Source organism: Scyliorhinus torazame, chromosome 6, assembly GCF_047496885.1.
Source record: "Scyliorhinus torazame isolate Kashiwa2021f chromosome 6, sScyTor2.1, whole genome shotgun sequence".
Taxonomy (NCBI): Eukaryota; Metazoa; Chordata; class Chondrichthyes; order Carcharhiniformes; family Scyliorhinidae; genus Scyliorhinus; species Scyliorhinus torazame.
This window is the reverse complement of record NC_092712.1, coordinates 311,401,604-311,416,595: the sequence shown is the minus strand read 5'-3', so window position 1 is coordinate 311,416,595 and position 14,992 is coordinate 311,401,604. Positions and strand designations below refer to the sequence as shown.

At 42.0% G+C, this 14,992-nt stretch overlaps 1 protein-coding gene and 1 long non-coding RNA gene across 2 annotated transcripts in view; both read left to right on the top strand.

Moving 5' to 3' along the window:
* The first annotated feature begins 2,676 nt into the window (after window positions 1-2,676).
* Window positions 2,677-10,955, top strand: LOC140425590 (uncharacterized). Its single transcript, XR_011947900.1, has 4 exons — window positions 2,677-3,116; window positions 5,211-5,262; window positions 8,639-8,895; window positions 10,456-10,955. It is a non-coding gene; the product is annotated as an uncharacterized lncRNA (long non-coding RNA).
* A 1,050-nt stretch (window positions 10,956-12,005) lies between these two features.
* Window positions 12,006-14,992, top strand: part of ctnnb1 (catenin (cadherin-associated protein), beta 1) — a 39,022-nt gene continuing 36,035 nt past the window's right edge. The window contains exon 1 of the mRNA XM_072510065.1: window positions 12,006-12,171. The gene's annotated coding sequence lies outside the window, so the exon portion shown is untranslated. The remainder of the gene's footprint in view (window positions 12,172-14,992) is intronic.

The window sequence follows — 14,992 nt, the reverse complement described above, 5'->3', positions numbered from 1 at the left end:
ATGACTGCGTGACTATGAATAATGGTTCGTAGGGCGGCACGTGGTGCAGTGGTTAGCACTGGGACTACGGCGCTGAGGACCCGGGTTCAAAACCCGGCTCTGGGTCACTGTCTGTGTGGAGTTTGCACATTCTCCCCATTTCTGCATGGGTTTCACCCCCACAACCCAAAGGGTTGTGCAGGTTAGGTGGATTGGCCCCGCTAAATTGCCCCTTAATAGGAGAAAAAAAAATTATTGGGTTCTCTAAATCTATTTTTTTTAAAATGAATAATGGTTCCTTAGACAAAGTATCAGAGAACAATCATAAAAGAGAAGAGCAAGGATGGGACCTGAAATGAACAAGGCAGGAGTGTGAATGAGAAAAGGTGACGGAACCGGGAACACATACCAGGAACTTGCATATTTCCACTCCTGCACAAAGAATGTTGAAGTGGAAAATCACCCTATATACACCTGAAGGATGAGAATGGGCAGTGATAGGGATAAGCATCAAAATTATATATTTCCCTCCTCTTTCCTCCTCTCTTGTTCTGAGGGTGTGGCCTTTTGTTCAAATACCGTTCTACAAGGAGGGCAGACAGTGGCGTAGTGGTATTGTCACTGGACCCGTAATCCAGAGACCCAGGGCAATGCTGTGGGGTCTCAGATTCGAATCCCAACACAGCGGATGGCGAAATTCAAATTCAATAAAAATCTGGAATTAGAAATGTGATGATAACCATGAAACAATTGGTCGTCAAAACCCATCTGGATCATTAATGCCCTTTAGCAGTCTGGACTATGTGTGACTCCAGGTCCACAGCGATGTGCTTGACTCTGAAACGTTGGCCCAGCCTGCGATGCCCACCTCCAATGAATTTTAAAAAAAATCTCACCCTCGTGTTCGACATTTTTATGCCTGTGATTTGCTCAGCTTTCCGTATTGCAGGACACAAGACTGTCAGCTCATAAAGCCTGCGCTCACAAGGGGGGAGATTTTGACCTTGCGCGCTGGGGAAAAATGGCAGCCCGTTTGACAACGTCCCCGATTAGGAGGAAATACGTTCCGCGGATTCGTTTTTACATTTGAGCAAAGGAGGGAGCGAGGGCAGGCGGTCTGTTCAGGCTGGTGGTGTAGTGAAGCAAAAGAGTGAAAAGGGAGGATTAATGACTCCGTCAAAAAATAAAAGTTGTGTTTTTTTCCATAGTTTGAAAAGGCAACTACAAATACACTTGTCTGTTTGATAAATGCAGATAGTGCATCATCACAAAGCAAGCGGCAATGAGCCACCGCTTCTCATTCCGGTTAAGCTATGTTCCCGTGAGCTTGATTTAAATGCGGCGCTTTATTTTGCTACAAGTCATGGAGGGGGGTGGGAAGAGAGCATGTCACTAAAACTTAAGGAAGCCTAACTGCTGGGCTCCCTTTATATCAAGCCAAAGAGCAGCAGGGACTCTCCCCAGTCCAGCTTTCGCCCATCATGAGCTGAACCCTTTCATGTATTCTCACTCAGGGCAGACAAACCGTGCCTAAATCTGTTCCTGCTGAGACAAGTCTGCGCGATTCCACAAGCTTTCCACACCCGCTCCCCCCCCCCCCCCCCCGCCCCATCCAAGATCTTAATCTTCTGATAATAGCATGAAACAAGGTCCCAAGAAATACCAGGGGTTGCCTACTGGTAGAAAGTCTTTTCGAAGAACTGAATTGCACTGTTCATCGTACTATAAAATGTTAAGCGATAAGGAGAAGCCTTTGAAACAAAACGTGCCGGCAACAATGTTGAAGCGTAATTTCACCAGCTTGCTGATTGTTTTTTAACGATATGATTTCATGGTCTTTATGTCTGCTAAACACCATTCATCTTTCTCTAAATCGCGAGTGGGAGTTTTATCACCCGAGTTCCATTTTGTACGGGAGCACCATATCATACCTAACGGGACATCAGACCCGCTTTCAAACAGGACGCATCGCAATTAGTCATCACTCTCCCAAATTTGCCTCCCAAAATTTGTCTCAGCTATTGCACTACTGCACTGTAACTAACTCAAAATAAGACAGCAAACTGTAAATTTGGCTGCGGCATTTCATGAATAAAACTACGATGATATTTCGTCACAAGTAAGAATCGGGATATGAAGTTCAAAGAGCAACAAATTAATTTATATTTTACCACTTTAATTACTCCTATCTGGACTGCAGCTGCTGGTTTGCCCACTCTCTAACAAGCACATACCGGTAATAATCTGCATTGTCTGCACCAGGTTATATATTCCAGAGGATAAATTTGTAGTGTTTTATTTTCTTTTTGTTCCTTTTGTTTCATTTTATGTGGGCACGCACACAAATAAACGTGTTCACTCAAAGAGGCCGGCAGTGAAGTGGCCCAGCGTTTAAATCCCTCTCTTTATTCGATATTTGTGTTGTCTCTTGCTGATTTCAACAGTGAGGGTAAAAGAACATTCAAACAAAGATGGCGCAGGTTGAGTTTATACGAGCGAATGTTATTCTAATATGCGCAGAGGGAAGATGGCGAAGGTTTGGGGGGGGGCGGGGGTGCGATTGGAGAAAGAATGGTTCAGTTTTCACAATATAATGGAAAAAGGCATACAAGGTTAGGTTTGCATTGTCGATAATACATATACACAGATGAATTCTGTCTTTCATTTGTTCATGGTTTTCACTCTGCACAGCAGGGATGTTCTTAAGAACTTGCCCTCTGCGTAATTTCTCTATATAGGAGCCACACACCCAGTGAGATGTGATTATATTCAGATCAGGCGTTCTCTGGGTATGAAAGTATTATAATTTGAATCGATGAATGAATCGCACATTTCCATTGCCGGGGATTTTATAAATACGCATCTATTACTCTTTCACTTTGCTCGAGAAAATGCTGGGCACCTTCGCTGTTCAAAGATACATTTTGTGATTGACAAGACCGTGTCTACTGCTTGCAGTCCTTGCAATAGCTCACCATGTCGCCAGCTGACCAGAGATCAAAAATTATCGATTTCATGCAACTGCGTGCTCTGGATATGTAAGTGAGATTTAAATTTGGATCAACCTGACAAGAAAAAACAAAAACGGCGAATTTTTGCAACGCCAGTAAACGGTATGATTGCTGTTAACGTTCCAGGTGATTTTCCTTTTCTTTCTCTAACCCCCCCTCCCGCCCCACGTTTCGCGATCCGAAATATTCGTTCTGTTTATTATTGAAAAATTTTGACGCAGTCCACATCTGCAGTCCCAGAATCCTTTGTGGATCTAATCTTTGCCTGCAAGTGGAATTCCTTCAATCTTTTCAAGGATTAAGGACTCGAAACCGTTTCGAAATATAAGAGACGGACATTAACAACTTAAAATTGCCGCATTTCGCATCGTACTCAGTAACAACTCAGAAAAATAAGGTTTTTAGAAGGCAATGGAGCATGAAAGGTGCCCGCTTTATTTCTGTTACTCGTTCAAAGATGCACTTCTATCCCCGCCCCTTATTATTTTGCTTTGTCAACTCACTTGTTACGCTATTTTTTGGTTTTATTTCAAATGTCGTGGATACAATGTCCTAATCGCTTGCAATAGCCTGTAAGTAGTTCTTAAATGCTATATCTATGCTTATGCTGCCTTTTCCAGAGCTGCTCTTGGTAAAGGCGTTGGTCATCTACTACAGTCATCTTCTTTGTGCATAGAGGGTAGTACTGTGCCCAATGAACGCTCTGCAGCTTTTCAGATTTGCAAGTTTCATTTTGCACAACTTTTTGAAACACCCTGTTCCTTTGTAAATTTTCAATACTCGATATTATGATGTTAAACTCTAGAAACACAAAGCCTGCTTTATGCACACAACACCCTGATTGGGGTAAAATAAAAACTGAATGGTATGTTTGAAGTGTTGCCATAGAATAACACGAACAGGCTTAAGTAGAATGCAGTGCGGATTTTATTAATAATCTTGATGCGAAGATCAAAATTCCAGCAGATCGAAGACTTTCTATGCACCGAGGGTTCTCATGAAAAAACAATGGAAAGCATTAGCCTTTGTTTAAAAAATACTTAATAAATAAAATCTCACGGCGCTTGAGACGAAGGATTTTTTTTTCACAGGAAGAAGGAGAATCCTGGTCAGAGTACAATTTATGCTTTTTGGGAATGAAAGATTTTTGTACCGCAACCGGGGGTAGCTTTATACATGACCGAAGAAAAATATAAAACTTTGCATTTGACTGTGTTGATGCAGAAACGATGTAACTCTGACTCAGTTGCGGTCACCTTGCAATTTGTGAACAATGTTTGGTCATCAATCTATTAGTGTTCAATGGTGGTTGTGGTCATTCAATAGCAATTAACGGATATGTAGGGGTGGGCATATGCACATATCTATCAATGCACTATGAATATACTGTTTGAATGTGGGTAGGTTTCTATTCAGACGGGTCAAATGTATCCAGATAAATATGTATAATGTGCATACGCTGTGTACCAATGAATTGATGATACCATGCTGAGTGAGAGTAGTCACTTCAAGGATTAAACAGTTGGAAAAAAATCCTATTTTATCCTAAGTAGTGTTAAGCAATCCCAAACTATTCATGTCCAACCCAGTTCAATTATGCAACATATGCAGCCATTTTTTCTTTCCAACCTTCCACATAAAGCAAAGAGAATTTTTCCTCTTTTTAAAAGAAATAAATTTAGAGTACCCGATTCTTTTTTTACCAATTGAGGGGCAATTAAGCGTGGACAATCCACCTAGCCTGCACATCTATGGGTTTTGGGGGCGAGACCCACACAGACATGGAGAGAATGTGCAAACTCCACACGGACAGTGACCCGGGGCCGGGATCGGACCCGGGTCCTCGGCTGCGTGAGGCAGCAGTGCTAACCACTGTGCCATTGTGCCGCCTGAGAATTTTGAATACCTAAGTTTACCTTTTTTCCCTTGTCAACCTATTTCAGTACTTTGCGTTTATTATCTTCCCTGTAAATGTTTGTTAAACACATCTCTCCACATATGCATTTAGGATACTGCTTCTTCACATATATCTCCTCAATGGTGCAAGCTTTCTATTTTTGATTTAAAATATCGGTCTGGCCAGATGTATTTGTCACATGTTTCCTTCCCCCACGTAACAAAGGTGCTTTTGTTTGTCTTTCCAAATGTGTGCATTTCTCAATTTGAAAATTTATGCGACAAACCTTTGACAATCACTTTGAACCTTGTTTTATTTGGCAGTGAAGTGAAGGAGGAATGTAGGTTCAATTAAGCAAAGGAAGAATCAGAAGAGGTAAGCTTTTCCTTTGTGCGGCTTGTGTGTTCAATTCATAACACAGCGGTCTAAGAATCACTTTAGATGTTTCAAAATAGAGCTATTTAACTCAAGAATATTAGTGTCCTCCGAGATGCCCTTAACATTGCAATTTGGGTGGGTCGTAATATTAATGACGGGTTAATATAGAAATACAGTTTTTGATATTAACTAAAGCAGAGGGATACTAAAAAACAATATTTATTAAGAGAGTCTTTGTAATGCAAACAAGAAACAAACTGATACAAATTGCTTTCAACTTCAGAAAAAAATCTCCTTGTTGTGCCATCTGTAGATAAATCATAACAGAATGTATTTACAAATTCACTACAAATGTCAAAGAACATGGCTTCAGTTAGTATCCTCTTATATAAAGCACACAATATGTATTCCAGTATAAGGTACGGTCCCGAAATTTGGAGATTTAATGTACTGTTGCGGCAGTTATTAATAAATGTAGTGATAAAAAAATTAAACACTTGAATGATTTTAAAATGTATATGTTATTATCTCAGTCATCAGTACAAAGTCAAGTTAAAACCTAATTGACATATACCTAATTATTTTGGTTCACTGTACTTGAACAGGAATGATCGGTTTTGCAAGAATCAAATTTCGCTGTGTTTAATTCTTTTTGAGAATAAAGGTCATAAATTCCAATACAAATCATCTTAATGCGTCAACCTAAATTAATGACTTCAATAAGCAATTAATATGACCCAATAATGCAATATTTCAATGTAAAATGAAACCTTTCCTTGGGAGCCATGAGGAAACAGTGCTGAAAGGGATAAATAACTCAGCTTGTTTGTAGTAAAGAGTTATAGATAGTGCTATTACAGTGAAAGGTTATGAGTACATGATTGATAATTGTGCATTTGCTTTCATAACAAAGGTCAGCAACATAGACTCTCTTGGTTGTGGTGTATTCCAGACCATACCAGGTATCTAACTTGCTGTGGCAACATGCACGTTTACTTGTCAAGAGTTTTCTTTCCATCATTTCAGGAATTTCTCCCCGCTCTTACCGCCTTCTATTCATGTCTGTTGGAAGGTAATTCAGGTTGATATTCAACCCTTTGGCCATCAAGTCCTAGGGCGCATTTCAAACCCATAGCTTCTGGCTCAGAGACAGAGATCCCACCCTACCTGCGCCTAAAGTCCAAAGATGTGCAGGTTAGGTGGATTGGCCATGATAAATTGCCCTTAGTGCCCAAAATTGCCCTTAGTGTTGGGTGGGGTTACTGGGTTATGGGGATAGGGTGGCGGTGTTGACCTTGGGTAGGGTGCTCTTTCCAAGAGCCGGTGCAGACTCGATGGGCCGAATGGCCTCCTTCTGCACTGTAAATTCTATGATAAAGACTTCCTCGTGGATTTTCTTATATCACTTGAAAATGACATGATATGACGTTGAACATTGATGTTACCAGGGAACTGACACATTCTATCAATGAAAATTCTATATATGGGTGCAGCCTACATATTTATTTCCATTGGTTTATATTTAAATCCTATCCTAGTCAAGACACAAACTATTGAAATTCCTAGTGCATCAATAATCTATTTCCAGATAAACTATGTAACTCTGACTCAGATACTCTCACTGTGAGAAAACAGAATGCTTGGAAAGACTATTTTAGAAATGTCAGTTTATTTCATAGCTGATGCAACTCCCTCATAATGTAGAGACATCTTGGCAGGAAAATAACTACCCTTTCACAGCTTTAATTCTTCAGACTTATTGCAGAATCATTTGGCTGCAATCAGATTTATTTGCTGCCTTCACACATGTGCAGTTTGATAATTATCAATTGTCTAACAGGAATAATCACAGACAAAATCTCAAGTGACTAATGACCCCCCCCCCCCCTTCCCTCCCCCCTCCCAAAGAAATTTCAGAGTTTCTAGGGGAGCCGAAAGTAATAAAAACATTCCGCTCTTAATCCTGAGGAAAAATATCCTCAGTTTCAAATAGGAAGAAATAATTTGCGTTTACACAGTACCTCATCACATGTTTTAAACTCGATTGATTATGTTTGTTAGAACATTTAAATTAAGGGGATGTTGCTCTTGCAATTTGGAGTAATGTATGGAAATAATAAAGTATTAAAACTGGCCGTGCTGCAGTATACATTAGAAGACCACGGGGAATCTGCGATTTTCCTTTTTGGCTACCATTGTCCAATTTCCTCACCAAGTCTTTCTGGGCACCTGGCAATCACTAGGATCATAGGTGTGAGACATCCAGATACATTTGTTCCTAATCACAATCTCTTACCTCGTTCAAAGTTTAAAGAATGACGGTTTATGTTGTAAGGGCCCTTCCTTTCAGTTGATTCCCTTATTTCACCTTTCTTTACTTTTGTTGTTATCATTTTGATCCATGGATGCTTCATGGACATATGTCTTTAAGTTGAGCAGGGGAAATGGGGCACTTACAACAAAGAACACTGCTAGCTTTGGTCAGAAAAACCCAGGCTTTTCGGCACCCGGCCAGTGAGGTGAGGTGAGACTCGGTTCGATTGGTCGGCTGGCGACCAATGATTTGGCCAAGAGGCCTTATTCTGCCTGGTCACAGGTGGTGATTGGATCCTGCCAGAGTGGGATGATTTCTAGAGAATAAGAAAAGCAGAGTTTGAATCCTGGACACTCAGGAGGAAGGACCTACTCTCTCTCTCTAGTGCTTTCTCAAGAAAGGCTGCTGTATTTCTGAAACTGCAGAGATCCTCAGTGAAAACAATTACGGACTGGAAAACAGAAACCTCGACCTGAAAGGACAGTGTGCTTGAAACAACCATCTGAAACAAAGACTCTTATCTTTTACTTTTACTTGTCATTTTTTTACACCCTCTCCCCTCCCCTCAGTGTTTGTCTGTCTTGTGTGTGTGTGTGTGTGTGTGTGTGTATAGGGTGGGAAGAAATTAAAGTTGGGATTAGGAATTAGATGATAGTTAACCAGTTATATTTGCTGCATATTCCATTATAGTTCTTGATATAAATAAAATATAATTGCGTTTACATTTACAAATCTGGTGACTGTAATTATTGGGCCGCCAAGAGCCAAAACCTTTGGGTATTTTTCTAAGAATTATTTGTTAATTCAATGTGTAGCGACTCCTGGTCAAGGGGGCCTGGAATTGACCGCGTACTAGCCCAGGGTGTCGTAACAATGTTCAGAAGAAATGTTTTGTACATTGTGACTTCCACGAAAGGACAGTTCTACGGTTGGAAGCAATTTCATATATTGGTCCTTCGAGACATTGGATCACCATTCAAAGTCATTTCTTAGCAACAACAACAACTTGTATTTGCACAACGTCTTTAAAGCAGTAAAACATCTCAAGGTGTTTTCCAGGAACACTATGGAACAAAATGCATGCATGTGGATATTAGGCCAGTTGACAGAAACCTTGTCAAAAAGGTAGGTTTGAAGGAGTGGCTTAAAGAGAGGAAAAGAGGCAGAGTGATTTCGGGAAGGAATTGCAGAGCCTGGGGCCCAGGCAGCTGAAGGCATGGCCATCCATTGTGGATTGAATAAATCGTGAATGCTCAGAAGGCCAGAATGTCGATGGATGCTATGTCATTGGGCACCAACGCAACATTTCTAGCCAGGTACCTGCAATGAAAAAATTAAATGCATGTTTATGTACGGAAAATATCAAGTACAAGTGGTCAGAAGCACTCTGTCTTGAAATGGTAGGGTATGGATTTACTTTGTAGTATCCTACATGTTGAGTTGCAGATCTTAACAATGCTTCCATTGGGTGGTGCCAAGCAAGATCCAAACATTTTCCTTTGAAATGAGATGTCAGAGAGCTAGTTACATTGCTCTACTATCACACAGTTCTTAATGGGCACACAGACAAAGGGTGGTTTTGGCAATGGCCAACAAACAGATAATGAGCACAGCCAGAATAAGTGTCTTTTTCTGAGAGTAATAGGGGAAAGGGGGTGAACGACAAGAATGTGATAACAAGAATTAAACTGCCAAAGAAAGGGCGGCACGGGGGCGCAGTGGTCCGCACTTCTGCCTCACGGCGCTGAGGACCTGGGTTCCATCCTGGCCCCGGGTCACTGTCTGTGTGGAGTTTGCACATTTACCCCATGTCTCTGTGGGTCGCAGCCCCACAACCCAAAAAGATGTGCAGGGTAGGTGAATCGGCCACACTAAATTGCCCCTTAATTGGAAAACAAGAATTGGGTAATTTTGTAAAAAAACAAACTGCCAGAACGAAGTACGATAAATAAGTGGATTCCAGAATGTCATCTCACCTAATTGGGTACCAACAAGTTGAGGTTAATTTTGATTGCTTACGAAATGTTATGTCACGATCTCACTCTCCCAATGGGAAGCAGCATTTGATGGGAACACGGTACAGAGATCCTTGTCTCTGCCTCATACACCCTTCACGTGCAATGTGTTGCTGGGGAGAACAGGATCATGCAATTACTCCTATAACTTCACCTCAAAGTTGAACTACTGCCCTATGACCTTTCGCTGGCTATTCAGCACCAGCTATGGGCCATTTCGGGTCGGTGTGGTTATTTTAAATTAACGTAATATGTTTGCAGTCAGCTGTTGGGCGGCACAGTAGCACAGTGTTTAGCACTGTTGCTTCACAGCGCCAGGGTCCCAGGTTCGATTCCCGGCTTGGGCCACTGTCTGTGCGGAGTCTGCACGTTCTCCCCGTGTCTGCGTGGGATTCCTCCCACAAAGTCCCAAAAGGCATGTATGTTAGGTGAATTGGACATTCTGAATTCTCCCTCAGTGTACCCGTACAGGTGCCGGAGTGTGGCGACGAGGGGATTTTCACAGTAATTTAATTGCAGTGTTTGTGTAAGCTGACTTGTGACACTAATAAAGATTATTATTATTACAAAGATACATGGTGGAGAATATTCTAGGTTTCCATATTTGAAATCAAGGCATAGTTGATGAAGAGAATAATGTATTATTCAAATATGCAGTTACATTTTAGATGTGAGGAAGCTGGATATACAGTTCAATATTGGCTAGCTAATCTATGTCACATAATTTTGATTGCTATATTGTCGACAATCAGGTGGGTTTATTTTTGTTCACCTTCTGCCACACTTCTAGGTACCAGTTTACAAGTTTGTTCTCAAACTCTTCAAATTGACCTCTTACGACTTTGACAATTGTTTTGACAGAGACAATTTCTTTCCTCCACCCGGCTAATATATTTTAACGACTTTTACAATTTAATCAGAAGTGGAATTGTTTGAGGGAGTTTGCTGTGGGAAAATTTGCTGCCACGTTTGCGACAACACAACCTGGACCAAGACTTCAGAAGGAATTGTTTTGGATGTCCACAGGACCTGAATGCCGGCATTATTTATGCTTGCCTCTGAATATGTAATTCAGAAATATAAATGAAGCATAATTTTCATATAACACTTTTCACTAATAACCCACAAGAAGTCATTTTCATACATGTTAAATGATTAAAAACCTTGGACAATTCAGAGTTTAAATATTTTATGCGGGGCCATTTCAGGGTGTGTGGTTATTTTAAATTGAAGTAATATTTTTTGCACAGCTCAAAGCTAATTTTATTAAACTCCGTACTGTGGAGTGCCTCAGAGCGTAACTCGCCATGTCTGTAGTTTTGTTTCCTTATCAATCTGAACCAGACAGCCCATGTGGGAAGTACTGGGAGTCGAAAATTAAATTGGTAAATAAAGGATCACATTGTTCTACTCTTTATTTTAAAAAAATCGGTTTTGTTTTCATTAATCAAACCAGGCTGCGACTTCCCAAGTATATTTTTGCACACTGGAAACAAGTTTCCATTTCTGTTGCAGCATTCTTCCTTTGTGCAGGATGCCTAGAAATGAACTTTTGTCCATGTTCGTTTCCGCGAATTTAAGTGCTTAAACTTTTTTCTTGTTGCAAAAAAATGCAACTCTGGACAATGGTTTTTTGTGTTTCACATTGAAAATTCAATAACCCCAGAAACTTGTCCATCCCCCAAAGCAAAAATGGTGCTAGTTTCTATTTTCCTTTTTTTTTTGCGCAACTCCTTTGTGTTTGCAGGAGGCTTTGAAGTTTGGTGTTTACTTTGCGAACTCCATGAAACTTTTTTTGGGTGCAAAAAGAGGGGAAGGGAGGGAGGGGTGGACGTGCAATGCTTTATTTTAAAAACACACATTGTGTAGTGGGTGCAGACAGAGCAGGGACAAGAAAGACAAAAATTAAAATAAAGAGGATGCAGCGAACGAAAGGGAATGTCTGTACCATATGGGCTGGAGTTGCAAAGTTGCTCTGCTGAAGGTGTTGTGGCCGCGGCACCCAGGCTGTATCCCTCCGCGAAGTTCCGGGCCTGGGGCAAGCAGGACGGGAGAAACCATTGTGCGTCGAGGGGGGGTCAATGAGAAATTATTTTCTTCCATCAGATTCAAAACGCATTAAACTCGACACAAATCCAGGCCGCCTTGGCTAAACCTCTTCTTTAAATAGCTCTTTTGCATGTGTGTGATAAAGGTTTCGTGGGGGGGGGGATTTTATGGTGGTGTATTTTTCCCCCTTTCTCCCCCCCCCCCTCCACTCCACCACTTCCTGCTGCCAGGTGTTGGTTTGGAGAGCGGCGCACTATTTGCCGCCGGCGGAGGGAGACAGGCTCTGTTTTCCCCCCCACCCCCTTCACCCCTCCCAAGCGCGCGCGCCGCCGCCGCTTCTTTAAAAGGCGGATCCGCTGCCGGGCGCCATTTTGGTCGGAGTGGCTGGCGGCAGCGGCGGTGGGAAGCGGAGACAGAGAGGGAGGAAGCTAGCGCCTCGCACCGACCGACAGACGGGGGGAGAGAGCCGCCGCCAGACCCAGTGGACGGACGGTGGAAAAAAAAAAGTGATTTAAAAAAAATAATAAAGTAAGTCGCAGCCCCCCCCCCCCCCCCCACAAAAAAAATCCCTTCCTCCAAGAGGCGCTGAGGAGACGGAGCCTCCGCCGCCGACTTTGGAGCCCCCACCCCGGCCCGGCGCTGAATCCCCCCCCCCCCCCCAGTCCGTCCCCCCCCCCTCCTTTCCGGGGGGGGGGTCCAGAGCCGCCTCCAGCTCACAGGATCCAACATCAAAAAGTCGGAACAACTCCCCGAGCAACGTGGCATCGGGGGAGAGGGGGGGGGGGGGGGGGGAGAGGGGTGTATTTACACGGGGGGGGGGAGGGGTGTATTTACACGGGGGGGGGTGTTTACGCGGTGAGGGGGTAGACTGTTTACATGGGGTTGCTGTGTAGATGGTGTTTACATGGGGAGGGGGTGTTTACACGGGGGAGGGGGTGAGGGTGTGTTTTCACGGAGGGGGCTGTTTTTACACGGGGAGGGGGCAGCGGGTATTTACCATGGGAGCGAGGAACTCCACAGGGTATTTACCCTGGTGTTTGGGGGAGAAGTGAGTTTTTATTACCCTGGGAGTGAAGAAGAGAGACAAGATTTAACCCATATAGGGTTGTGGTGATAGGTAGAGAATAGGTGCCTCAACTTGGGGGGGGGGGGGGCGCGCGGTATTTATCTGGGGGTGGGTGGGTGTGATCCCAATCGAAGCTGGAGGGAGAAGGGTCAGTATGTTGCTGGGGTGTGAGTAGGTGGGTGTATTGGGGGGGGGTTGCTTCCTGGGGTAAGGGGGAGTGGTGGGTGGGTGTGATCCCAATCGAAGCTGGAGGGAGGAAGGGTCAGTATGTTGCTGGGGTGTGAGTAGGTGGGTGTATTGGATGGGATTGTGTCGTGGTGAAATGGGGCAGGACTTGGAACCTGGTGGGTCCTCAGTCAGGGATTTGCAGTTTAAGAGATTTTCGCTGACAAATGGTGTGATAGGCGAAAAGAGATTTGGGCTATGCTGGTATATAGTTTTTAAGTTGAGGGTAAGTAAAGAGGTTATCTGCTTACCTTGTGAAGGGGGAAGGAGCAAATGAGCTGATGAAAAAGAACTTCAATCATAAATCCACTTTGGGGCCCAAATCGCAATCCATGCATGCAGCATGCAAGCAAGAACAACTTTTAAAATATCACTTTTGTTATGTAGTGTTTCTTTGAGCTTTCTCGGGGAATGCATGGATTTTCTGTCTCCGGTTTAGTGTTCAGAGGGTGCCATTTGCCGAGGGTTACTCACTAGAAGTTGAATAGCTCAAATGACTGCAACAGTTATGGTATTTCTTGTGTTTAATTTTAATATTTAGTGTCTTCCCTAAATTGTTAGTGGTTGTGGAATTTGGTTTAATGTGATTAACGAGCCAGTGTTCTTCATGTTTACATCTTGGGTCTTTTTGTGTCAGTACTTTACAAATTTATGGTACTTGGGACATAAGTATGTTTCTGAGTGTTACTATGGTTTGCAAGCTTCTGTGTTCTTATTTTTTAAGAGGCATTAATTACAGTTGCAAATGGAAATTGGGCAAGGAGGGGCATGTGGAAGAATGAGATTTGTGATTTGATAAACTTTAAATGGGGTGTTGAGGCATATTGTTTTTGCTTTCAGTTTATGGAAGGGAAAGAATGATGTTTATTATGCCTTTGTGGAAATTTAAAATGTGGAATGGTTTGTACCAACTGTTTCTTGTGCAATAGTGACAATGTTTTTAGTGTAATACGCTTTCTGTATTGTGTTCAAATTTCCTGGAAAATGGATGCCAGCTCAGAATTCAGTTCTCAAAATTTCAGCATTCCATAGTAACAATTAATTGTGCTTTTAGCCTCAAAAGATCAGTGGTCATGATTTGACATTTGTATTTTACATATGGTTTTGTATGGAGTTCACTTTCAGTAGTTTGGCTCAACTCTTTATTCTGTTCTTGTTTCTACACCAGCATTTCTTTATAGGTTTAATTCTTGAATGCTACCTTTGTGCTAACGTGTAGTTGATTTATTTTGTGTAGTACCAGCCTATGCATAATCAAATTTATTTCATAGATTTTTAATGTGTACTGTTATGTTTTGGGGCATTGCAAATCTTGAGAAATTAGTTGGATGAACGTTATTACACACGTGATTGTTTGTACCCTTAGCTCCTAATTAATTCAAAGAGCACCTATTTTGGATGGTGTGCATTCAGGTACGTTGGTCTAAACTAGGTTTTGTGCCTGCAGTGGTTTAGTGAATTGTGTTTCTGTAATGTTTGAAACCCTTTGGATTTTTCTCTTGATTTACTTTTTTTAACCAGTATGAGAAGTCGAGAAACTGGACATTGGAATCCTGTACTGCAAGGACTGCATTTGGTCACTAACCTGAGTTGCACTTTGAACATGGCTTCCATTGCTTGTAATTTAAAACCACATTTTGTTTGGTTGCCATGGATTTTCATGAATGAAATGGAGCTTCCAGTAAAAATAGATGAGCAGTTATGCCATCCAAAAACAGTAGTTACCGTCAGCTCTAGTATCATGACCATGCGATGTCTATTGAAAGTGAATTGTATGTTTTGAATAATCAGTGTTCTTTGCATATGAACTTAACCTAAAGAGATGATGGTGTGCAGAGCAGATTATATTCTTTTTGGTGTATCTTGTACTGTTTTATTAATTGCATTTTATTGTGACTTCTGTCTGTACTAACAAAGTAGCTTGGATGGCATAAAGGAATTTAAAGATGTTAGTCTTTGTATTTTGATAGTTATCCCCTTATCTCTCCTTTCCTGAACACTCTGGCTCCAAGTTGGACTGTAGTTTGATGGCTGTTGTCCACCAATGAGTACAATGCT